Below are 10,569 nucleotides of genomic sequence, written 5' to 3' on the forward strand. Positions count from 1 at the left end.
TGTCTAGCCGAAATTCCTTGCTTGAAAAGGTGAGGGATCAGCAATACCTGATTAGTGAATAACTACTGAAAGTATTCGAAAAATGGTATTTTTTCTTATCGGAAACTTTGAATCTGATTTTGTGAATTTTTTTGTGAATGAACCCTCTAGAATGAATCAAAGCTTGTTCTCTTCAGTATTAAATCATCTTTTATTTGAACTGAAAAAATTGTAGAGATAATTGTTTACAATTTTTTTTACCAAGTCGTAGAAAATTTTGGTTTTCTGAAAAGCTACATTTTTCTTTTCAAACCTCCTAGAAATTAAAATTTTTGGTCTTCTTCCGGTTTTTCTAGTTAACAAAGTTAACCAGGCTTTCTCTAAGGAACCACTTGTTATACCTTCATAATCTTTAGATATGAGTCTTTGAAGTATGAATGTTGGACTACATTTTCCATGCCTTTTTGGCATAAATATTCACTTTGGCAACAAATGTTGATCTTTAGGTAGTCTAAGTATGTAGCACGTAATATATGCATATATTATTTAAGAAAATCCACATTCAGCCTTGAATTTGGAAAGAAGCGACAACTTTGACCTATTATAACTTTGTTAACAACAGTGCTATCCACCAAACTTGGTAGGATCATGCTCTATATAATACCATACATTGTTGCAAAATCTCGTCGTGCTAGTATGAACTTAAGGGGGTTTTGCAGCCAACTACTAAAAATTATAATAATATAATATTACTAGCTTTATTTAAACATATATCGGTATGGAGGGGATTGGGGAGCCTAGGCACCAGATAGTGGCAGTCTCTTGATTTTGTTCAGATGATCCGGTTGGGTAGTTTCTGAGAATGGATCCGTTAAAGAAATAATCACTTTCGATCCCCCTCACTCCCCGCCTTTATAACAAATGTCAAAACTAACACCGGCTTCGGAAAGTACTAATCCAGACTTATTATTTGATACTCCACCTGATTATATTTGATGGAAAAACCATGTACAACCTTTCGTAGATTCGACATAGAATTATATAATTCACTGTAGCCGTGAGCGTACACAGTTCCCACGTTTCCACCAAATTTGGTGTAAATAGTTAAAACCGTCTCCGAGAAAAATGAGTGTGACGGACAGATCTGTTCGAAGCGTACATGTCCGAGGGTATCTTCCCTGCACCACGGAAGCGGCAGAAGCTGGTGCTGCTGCCTAAGGCTGGCAAACCTCCAAGAGAACCGTCCTCCTATAGACCCATATGTCTTCTACACAATATGGGGAAAATGTTGGAGTGAGCAATTTATAATAGATTACTGCTGGTCTTTGAGAGGGGGGCCCTTTTAGATAGGTAGCATGGGTTCCGTAAAGTCAGAGAGAACGCCATAAAAATGGTTACTGACTTGGCCGGAAATGCACTTCACGGAAGGGGTTGCATTGTACACCTCACCTAATTGTCCAAACTTCGACGGGGTCCCAGAGGACCCAGCGCACGTATTCTTCTAATGTCCTAGGTTCGCGGAAGAAAGGAGGAACCTAGAGGAAACTCTAGGTGAAGTCTTATCACCGAAAAATTTATGGTTGTGGTTTTAGTGGGTAAAAATCCCCAGGCCAGAAACTTTTGAAAATTTCCACCTCCTTAAAAAAAGACAGACAGTAAACCGATTTTAAAACCGATTTTAAAACAAAATCTTAAAAAGGATCAAAAAGTGACTGATTGGTTTGTAAATTTCTGACAATACGACCATCATGGCGCTAAGCCTTCAAAAGTAATTAGTCAGCATTGAGTTATAGATTTTTGGAAAACAATACCTCATTAACGCAGATTTTTTGTTTGACATGCGCACTTCTCTCAGAAATGGTTGCGCAGATTGACATGGACTTTGGTGAGAAGCTGAGACCTGGAGCGCCCACGCATGCAATGCGGGCATAGCTTTGATGGTGCAGTTACATCGTTCTACGTTGCCCCACCTTCAAAAGAGGGGTGTACATTTTTTCTCACTGAATATAATTATATCAAATGAAAGGTCTTGACTAGTAATTTTTGAAACTGGTTTTAGTTTTCACATTAATTTCAAAGAGGGGATAGAAGGTGATCACTTATTTCATGTGTTCATTCTCAGAAACTGCTCAACCCACAATTCTAAAAAAAACATAAAGGCCCTACTGTACCGTGTCTAGACCTGAAAATAGACTCCATATTGATATCAGCTCAAATAAAGTTAATAATAGTATATTGCTCAATTTTTGGCAAATTAAATGGAAGTCGCCCTTAAATTCATCCTAGAATCATATCGAATACCAGTAATAGAGGCTATGAAGCATATTTTAAAACTCCGTCTCTTAAATTTTATTTTCTTTTTCGCCTCCTAGTTTATCAAAATTTTTTATTTTTGTGGTTTCACGCACTGCAAAAGCCACAACTACAATTATACAAATTGAACTGTTCCGCACCCAAATATTTTTACATTGGAAATACATGTGATGTTATTGTTCTCTTGGGAAAATTGCTAGCAAGATGAATGGCCTTTTCAGTGCAATTCCCCCCCCCCCCCCCCCCCCCATTAACGAGACCTGATGACATCGTATCTGAGCTCTGGAAAGCGAAGAGCTGGGACTCAACATCATCTGACTGGTAAGAAAGTACCATAGTTCCAATTTGCAAAAAAAGGAAGGTAGTTCAGCAGAATGTCCGAATTACTGTGCGATTCGGTTGCTGTCCCATACCATTACGATTTTTAAACGCATTCTCGACAACCGTATTCGCAAAATCATTCAAATAACCGTGATTCAAGCCAGATTTGTCAAGAACTACTGACCCAATACATACAGCGCGGTTACTCATGAAGAAACATCGTGGCAAGTATCGCCCTTTGCATTTCTGGATCTGGAGAAAGCGTTTGATGTGTGCCATATGAACTCATCTGGTATACTCAACGACAATACCTAGTAGCAGAGGAACTCGGGTGCTGGGTTGAATTGCTTCCCCATGATCCGAAAAGTAAATTTCAAAGTGTGTCGGGCATATCAAAATCTCTCCGTGTTTCTGTCAGAGTTCATTAAGGAAGTGCCCTCTCACCACTCCTCTTTGTTCTTGTTATGGACACATTCAATGTTGAGCGTCCTATACTTTGCTTTATGCAGATGATGTTTCCTTGATGTCCCATAGCAAAAATGATCGCAAGTAACTTGTCCTCATACAACATAGTCTCAGATTGAATCTGAATATTTGACGATTGATCCCCATGAAACTGGCACTGTTACTGTCAATGGCAGTGACTTTCCCAGAACTGAGCGGTTTAAATATCTCGCGTCAATGTTAACGTTATGAAATTGCTTCAAAATGCTCTATGGTTCTGAGTGTTGTTTGGCTATATAAGACAATGAACGGCGTCATGCGGTAATGGAAATGAAGATTTTGCGTTGGACTAGTGGCGTGACACGGCTTGATCAAATCCGAAATGAGAATATCTGCGATCGATAAGGGGTTACACCGATCGTGCTAAACCTGTCAAAGCGGCGTCTTCGATGGTATGGTCATGTAATTTGCTCTAAGGAGCATTCACTTGTCAAGGTTGGTCTGAACATCAAGCCGATGGTAAGCGACTTAAAGACCGGCCGAAACAATGGTGGTTTGATACTACATTCTGATCAGGCCTTTGATAAAATAAACTAATGAAACCGATCACGACGAGCCGACCGCGCATGTGAACGGGACAAAGGCTTAAGAAAAAGAAGAACATTTCGGAAGCACCTTAAAAAGTGACATATCGAAACTTTCATTCATCAAGTAGAGACAAGACCTCGAATATTAGCTACGTAATTGTTTAAAAAATGCATATCTTTAGCATGCTTTGGTGTGCAAGGTCTATGATTTTTGAAAGCGACAAGTTGTGTTGTATTTGTAGACCCTGAGCGTGCTTTTTATCCATTCAGAAGTCTTTGAACAGTTTTTAGGAACAAGGTTATTTCACAGTATCGGTTCGAATTTTCTGAAGATTTGTATTTCAATCTTTAATTGGCTTAAAGCTTTGCAAAACCATTTAGACTGGCTTTTAAATTGGTGAATTCGCCTAAATGACATCAAGTATTATCACTTAGTCCCTGAAGCCAAAATAGATTTTAAAAACGTTTAAAATCCATCAAATACAGAGGAGATCTCAACTCCGATGGTAAAATATAAAGAAAGGCTAGCTTTTCAAATAGACTTTTCAGTCTTTAGCCTTCTCGATTAGCATCTTCCAAAGCTGGTTTCAGTTTTGTTTTGGTGGGTAGCGCGGGAGCTGGAGAGCGATTATTTTTTTCACGGACCCATTCTCAGAAGCTACTCAACTCAAAACTTTGAAAAAAAAATCAAGAAGACACTATATGGTGCTCAGACCTCGAAATACCTCACATACTGATACATGCTCAAATAAGTTTAATAATATGTAGTATATTACTACATTTTTTGTAAATGCGCCCTAGAATCATAAAGCAATTCGCAGTAATATAGGCTATGCTCTAGATCATGAGGAAATGACACGGCTACTAGCAACCACCAAATTATAAGAGGCCAAAATTGTCGCTGTTGTGTAAATTTACTACGATCTAACACTGAATGTCAGTATTACACTAAAGTGAATAGGCTGACATAATATAAGATTTTTCAAACTAATTTCATACGAGTGTAATTACGCGGTATTTGTAGCTATTAAATTATTTGAAATAATTGAAACTTGCTTCTTCTATTCGCTAGTGTTATTTATTGGCCTTGCAAAAATCGATATTTCGGGAACCACTTGTTCCCTTCATCAGTGCTAACAAGTCGAGATATTCACATAGAAAATGATTCCTGTATATTGTTTCCTCATTACAGAAGAAGCATATATCACCTTGAACAATTTCGATTTTTAACATATGCTCAGATAGTGAATTACCGATATTCCTGCAAGTCTTGCCGCTTTTCGGCAGAATAAGCCTTAGCCAATGCTACTTATACAGGGTGCGACAGCATAACTTTCTTTTTTCAAAACTCAATAAAAACTATTGTATGCATCGGAAAATATTTATTTATTTTTTATAATGTAGGTACATGTCTAAAGTTTTTATTTACATTGTTTTGAAGATCAAATCTGTTAGGTGACGTCCCCCATTCTCCATACATTGCGTAAACCGATTTCTGGCGTTTGTCATGACTCTTCTTAGCATAGCAGGTGTTATGTTGGCAATTTCTTCTTGGATGTTGGTCTTGAAATCTTGTAGGGTTCTTGGACGGTTTACATAAACACGGGATTTCAAAAAACCCCATAGAAAAAAATCGCAAGGGGACAGATCGGGAGAGCGTGCCGGCCATTCCAAATCGCCTCTAATTGAGATAAGGCGCTCTGGAAAGTGTTCCCTCAAAACAGCCATCGATGCTCTTGAAGTGTGTGCTGTTGCACCGTCTTGTTGGAACCAAGTGTCCCCCAAATCCAAATTTTCTAGCCGTGGGAAAAAAAATTCTGTAGCATGTTTACATACCGGTCCGAATTCACTGTCACTGTAACCTCATTTTCCTCAAAAAACCAGGGACCAATAATTCCAGCTGAGAAAATTGCACACCACACTGTGACTTTGGGTGAATGCAAAGGCTTTTGTTGCAATTCTCGAGGGTTGGTGTCAGCCCAGTAGCGCATGTTTTGTTTGTTAACTGACGTACACAAATGAAAATGGGCTTCATCGCTAAAAAAAAAACAATAGCACCCTCGGGAACGACATCAAGAAGAAGCTCACACGCGTTCATTCGAGAATTGAAGTCACGTTCTGAAAGTTCCTGCACTATCGCCATCTTATAGGGATGAAAATGAAGATCATCACGAAGAATTCTTCTCACAGAACGAGCGGATAGTCCAAGGGCAGATGCGTGTTTGCGCGCAGAACGCCGTGGCGATCGCAACATTGACGCTCTCACTGCTTCAATGTTCTCAGGTGACCTAACGGGCCGAGGGACTCCAGTTCTTCCTTTTGTCGCACTTGCAGTTTGTCTGAATGTAGTGACCCATGTAAGAATTGATTTGCGGTCTGGGACGGGAGTCAACGGGGCTAAATTAAAGCGATTCCGAAATGCACGCTGTGTTGCAATAACCGAACATCCGCTTGAAAAGTAAACCTTAACGGCAAAGGCACGCTCCTCACTATTCCAACGCATGATGGCGACTGAACCGTGTCGGGACAAAACTTTACAGTATCCCCTCTTGAACGAGACCACTAGCGCTCCGCTATGACCTCAACTAACTGAGTGGCGCGCATTTTAAAAAAGGAAGTTATGTCGCCGCACCCTGTACTTCAATTATTCGTTCCCGCATTTAAGAAGTTGAACCCTCTTCTGCTAAGGCATCCGAGATTTTATTTTCCTCAGTGACCAGAAATAGAAATAGGGTTTAATCGATTTCTATATTCCTGACCCATTTTCGAAGTGAACAATGGACTACTCATTACCTTCAGTGAACTCTGGCTATCGCTGTAAATTGCAATGCGCTGTTGATTGCGATGCGATGCGGTTGTCAATCAGGCAGGTTGTCGTCTTTAGGATAGTATACACTTCAGCCATAAAAACCATTGCATATTGTCTCAAAGGAAAAGACCACTTCTTGCTCGAGGGGCGGACTCCTGCTCCACAACCCTGTTCTGTTTTCGAATCACCGTATGTAGACAATTTTCGTATATTCCGCCACGCATTCTTCTGATTCGTCCCAGTTTTTTAAGGTTTTGTGTAAACACATTGATTGATACCAAATTTGGTACGAAGGTGGGGCGAACTGTGAACGCTCACGCATATAGTGAGTAACATCCTTTTACGACGAATTTAAGGGGGGGTCCCCGTACATTCAAAAGGGGGGGGTACATTTTTTTTTTATCAAATATAGTCATGTGGGGTATCAAATTAAAGGTCTCGGTTAGTACTTTTCGAAGCTGGTCTTAGTTTTGACATCTGTTGAAAAGGTGGGGAGTGCGGGGGGTTGTAACTGGTCATTTTTTCAACGAACCCCGTTCTCAGAAACTACTCAACCGAAAAATCTGAAAAAAATCAGGGGGCTGCTACTTTATGGCAGCTAGGCTCCGAAATACCCTCCATACCGATACCTGTTCAAATAAAGTTGATAATAGTACATTACTATAATTTTTAGTAATTGACAGGAAAACCCCCCTTAAGTTCACCCTTGAATTACAAAATTTTGCATCAATATAGGCTAAAGTATAGAGCATAATCCTGCCAAATTTGGTGAAAATCGCGCTATTGCTAACAAAGTTATACTAGGTCAAAACTGTCGCTCCTCTGCAAATTCAAGACTGTGAATGTCAATATCACTTGAAAGTAACTATTTTCACATAATATATGCATATTTTACGTGCTACATGCTAATGGGACAAATGCACACTCAAATCTCTTTATAAAAGAAATACACAAAACCTTTCATTCCTGAAGCGTCTAGCTTCCGGTTTCCCGACTTGTTTACGCTTCAAAAGAATCAGAAGGCATCGTCAGTTCCGTTTCCCCGTAGATCTGATCGAATTAGTTTAGGAAATGCCTTCATTGAAGTGCTTTGAATAAATATATCTACTCCTTCGCCGCAAGGGCTGCAAACTGTGCAATGCATTTAGTGTGGCGGCGGATGCCGTGCTCAGAAATATATACAGTTTTTTGCTAACCCAGCACGCTGCGGATGCATAAGCGAACATCGGCCTAATGATGGGAAGTATGTCCACATTATTATATGAGGCCTAAGTCCCCATGCGGGGGCAAAGGTCCGTCTCCATGATACACATACTACGCAGAGAAAACTCATTTCATCTTTATTTCTACATCCAAAACACCGCTCCGAGATCCCGATCAATAGCTAGCACAGCGACGTCATCAGTATTAGCCTCGGCGTGTAGATTATGCAGTTTGCCACAACACTTCCTTGGGGCCAGTCTTCCGTTGTTTTGATTGTTAAGTAACGCCCAAACCCTGGTTCAGCACACAGTAATCTCTGTGTAAGCATAGCATAGACCCACTTAATTAAATTATCATCGACACCATGCTCTCGACGACATCACCAAGTTTTCGCACGGTGCGCAGCCAAAGTTCCTTCAATGTCCACGAACACCCCCAGCGGGTAGTCACCTTTTGGAATTGTATTCAATATCTACGGTTGAAAAAGAACACGAGGCAGACCCTGCCTAAGATGGAGCGATGGCGTAGGCCAGGACACCAGACAGCTTTTACCGATATCGAATTGGTGAACATCGGCGCAACACCGGGATGTCGGGAGTTCCTTATTAACGCAGGCCTAGACCGGATACCTAGACCGGATACCGGTTGTTGCGCGGTTGATGATGATGATTCTTTATCTTTTAAACAAAAGACTGAAGATCAGACTCACAGGACTATCCACGGATGCTTAAAATATTTCAGGAAATATTATGTCAAATTAATTGTTCAAATCCTTGAAAAGTTGGGGTATTAGTTCATGCTGATACCTGGCGTTATAGTCTTTGGGTATCCTAAAGAGCCTTCAAGGGTGCTAACCAAAAATATCCAGACAGGAGGTTTGAGGTGAGGTTTGAAATAGGCCGGAATCACGAGTTTCATTTTATCCGTTTTCCTAACTATCATATCAGCCGATTCTCGTGCGAACCAAATGGCTGGCTGTAGCTATGGTTATTCTAGTTATTATCATAGATGACGCTTTGTTTTTTCAGTGCGATAAAGTTCCACCTAGTAGTAATCTCTCGCCAAGGGGAACCTCTTCAAATGTAAACATTACAAGGATCTATCTACACGTGTGAAGTCGCAATGGAAAATTAAAAGACCACCACATGACGGATCTGGGTTCAATCAATCAGTTAGGTTGCCTTGACCACATATATAACTAATGAGGTTTAAATATAGGGATGATTATTAGTTGTATAAAGGGTCAAATAATTGGAATATCTCCTTTTGTGGAACACATAAGCTCTGCTAGTGAGAAACTACGTAATATTTTTTCCTCGTGACAGTTGGGCTTTGTACTTCTACAACCTGGTGGGAAGGGCCAATGTGGGCGTTTCGCACGTTAAATTAAAGCGTATCTTTGACCATATGTGAGAAACCCAACCCCAATAAGAATAATAAGAGTCAAACAAGAAAATGGATTGACGGAACTACACGGTAACAAAAAAAGAAAAATGATATTTGCAGTTTCCCAAGAAGTGTGCGTTATCTGTTTGAAGCATGGGCTATACAATAGCTAGCCAATGCCCTGCCCTTATATGCAGGCAGCTGACTTCACCGCGTTGGAAGAAATACGATAAACGTGGACGGTCTTTTTGAAGAAGAGTAACCTCAATATCTACTATAGTTGATGTCCGAAACCCCACGAGCTCTGAACTGATTTCTTGGTCAGCCAAAAATATGAAATATTTGTTTCAAGCAATAGGCGAAAGACCGGGCATCCTGGGTGTGAGGAGCAAATCCTGAAATACCAGTTTCTTTAACGTTCACGTCTCTACGAGATAGTCTACCTTTAATGCCGAGAACATGGAGAATTCGGGTGAATGTTCCGAACGCAAGTTCGTGGGTAAACATTAAGCTCGTCCTTTTGGTATGAGTGGACTATTTATTTCGATCTTAGAGAGAAGAAATTATCGACGGTTTCAAAGTTCTATTCGCCTATCTTTATTGTACTCATTTGACCAGTAGAATTTGATGCTGTGGCTTCTTTAGTTTTTGATGTTGACGTTGTCACCATATATTTCGTCTTGCCTTTATTAAGGTGCAGTCCAAAATCTCAAGGACCTGGATAGCAACTGTTGTAGTTTCGCATAATTTATAGGTGAGAGTGATTTTGTCCAGTGGATACTCGTTATGAAATAATGTACTGTTGATGGACATTCGAAACAAGAAATTAGATTTTCGTCTGCTGCTTGTAGACCAGCTTACAATTAATGGCCTTAAATTAAGGAGTAGCTTTTTCTAACTGAAGAAGGGGGTATGTTGCTCCCGAAATATATATATACGTTGAAAAACAAAAAATGGAGTTTGAGAAAGCTACCTCTTGTCTATTGATTTTTGGTAGAAGTCGAAAGTGAGGTGATCATTGGACTGTTTGTTTGGTATAGCACGGAATGGTTATTCACCGTTTTTACTGTACGTTCTGATTGAATTCTATCTTCGTCTCCTGACTTCAAAGATCCGTGCTATAAGTGCTAAATAGTGATTTTTACATGGTAAGAATGGGATAGACCGGAACCCTTTCCAAATTTTATATACATGTATTTATAAAGGTATATGTATATCATCAGAGAGACACAATTGACGTTTAGCACACCCATCATTTTAAAGGTTAATTTTGAAAATCAAAAACTGGACCATTCGTGTCTAAATACACGAACGCTTTGAAGCCTGTCGAACAATATGATTCCCTATTAATGTATGGGCGTGTTGCTCTTGGTTGCACAATATTTTTCAGTTGATGGCTGAATTATAATTTTGGTAAAGGTTGAAGTTTCATCCGCTGCCCGGAGGAGGAAGGGGAGGGGGACAGAAAGAGAAATGTCTACCCTCTCTAATGTCGTTACAGGATTGTGGTGGTCATCACCCTTTAAA

This window comes from Hermetia illucens, chromosome 1 (genome assembly GCF_905115235.1).
Source record: "Hermetia illucens chromosome 1, iHerIll2.2.curated.20191125, whole genome shotgun sequence".
Classification (NCBI taxonomy): domain Eukaryota; kingdom Metazoa; phylum Arthropoda; class Insecta; order Diptera; family Stratiomyidae; genus Hermetia; species Hermetia illucens.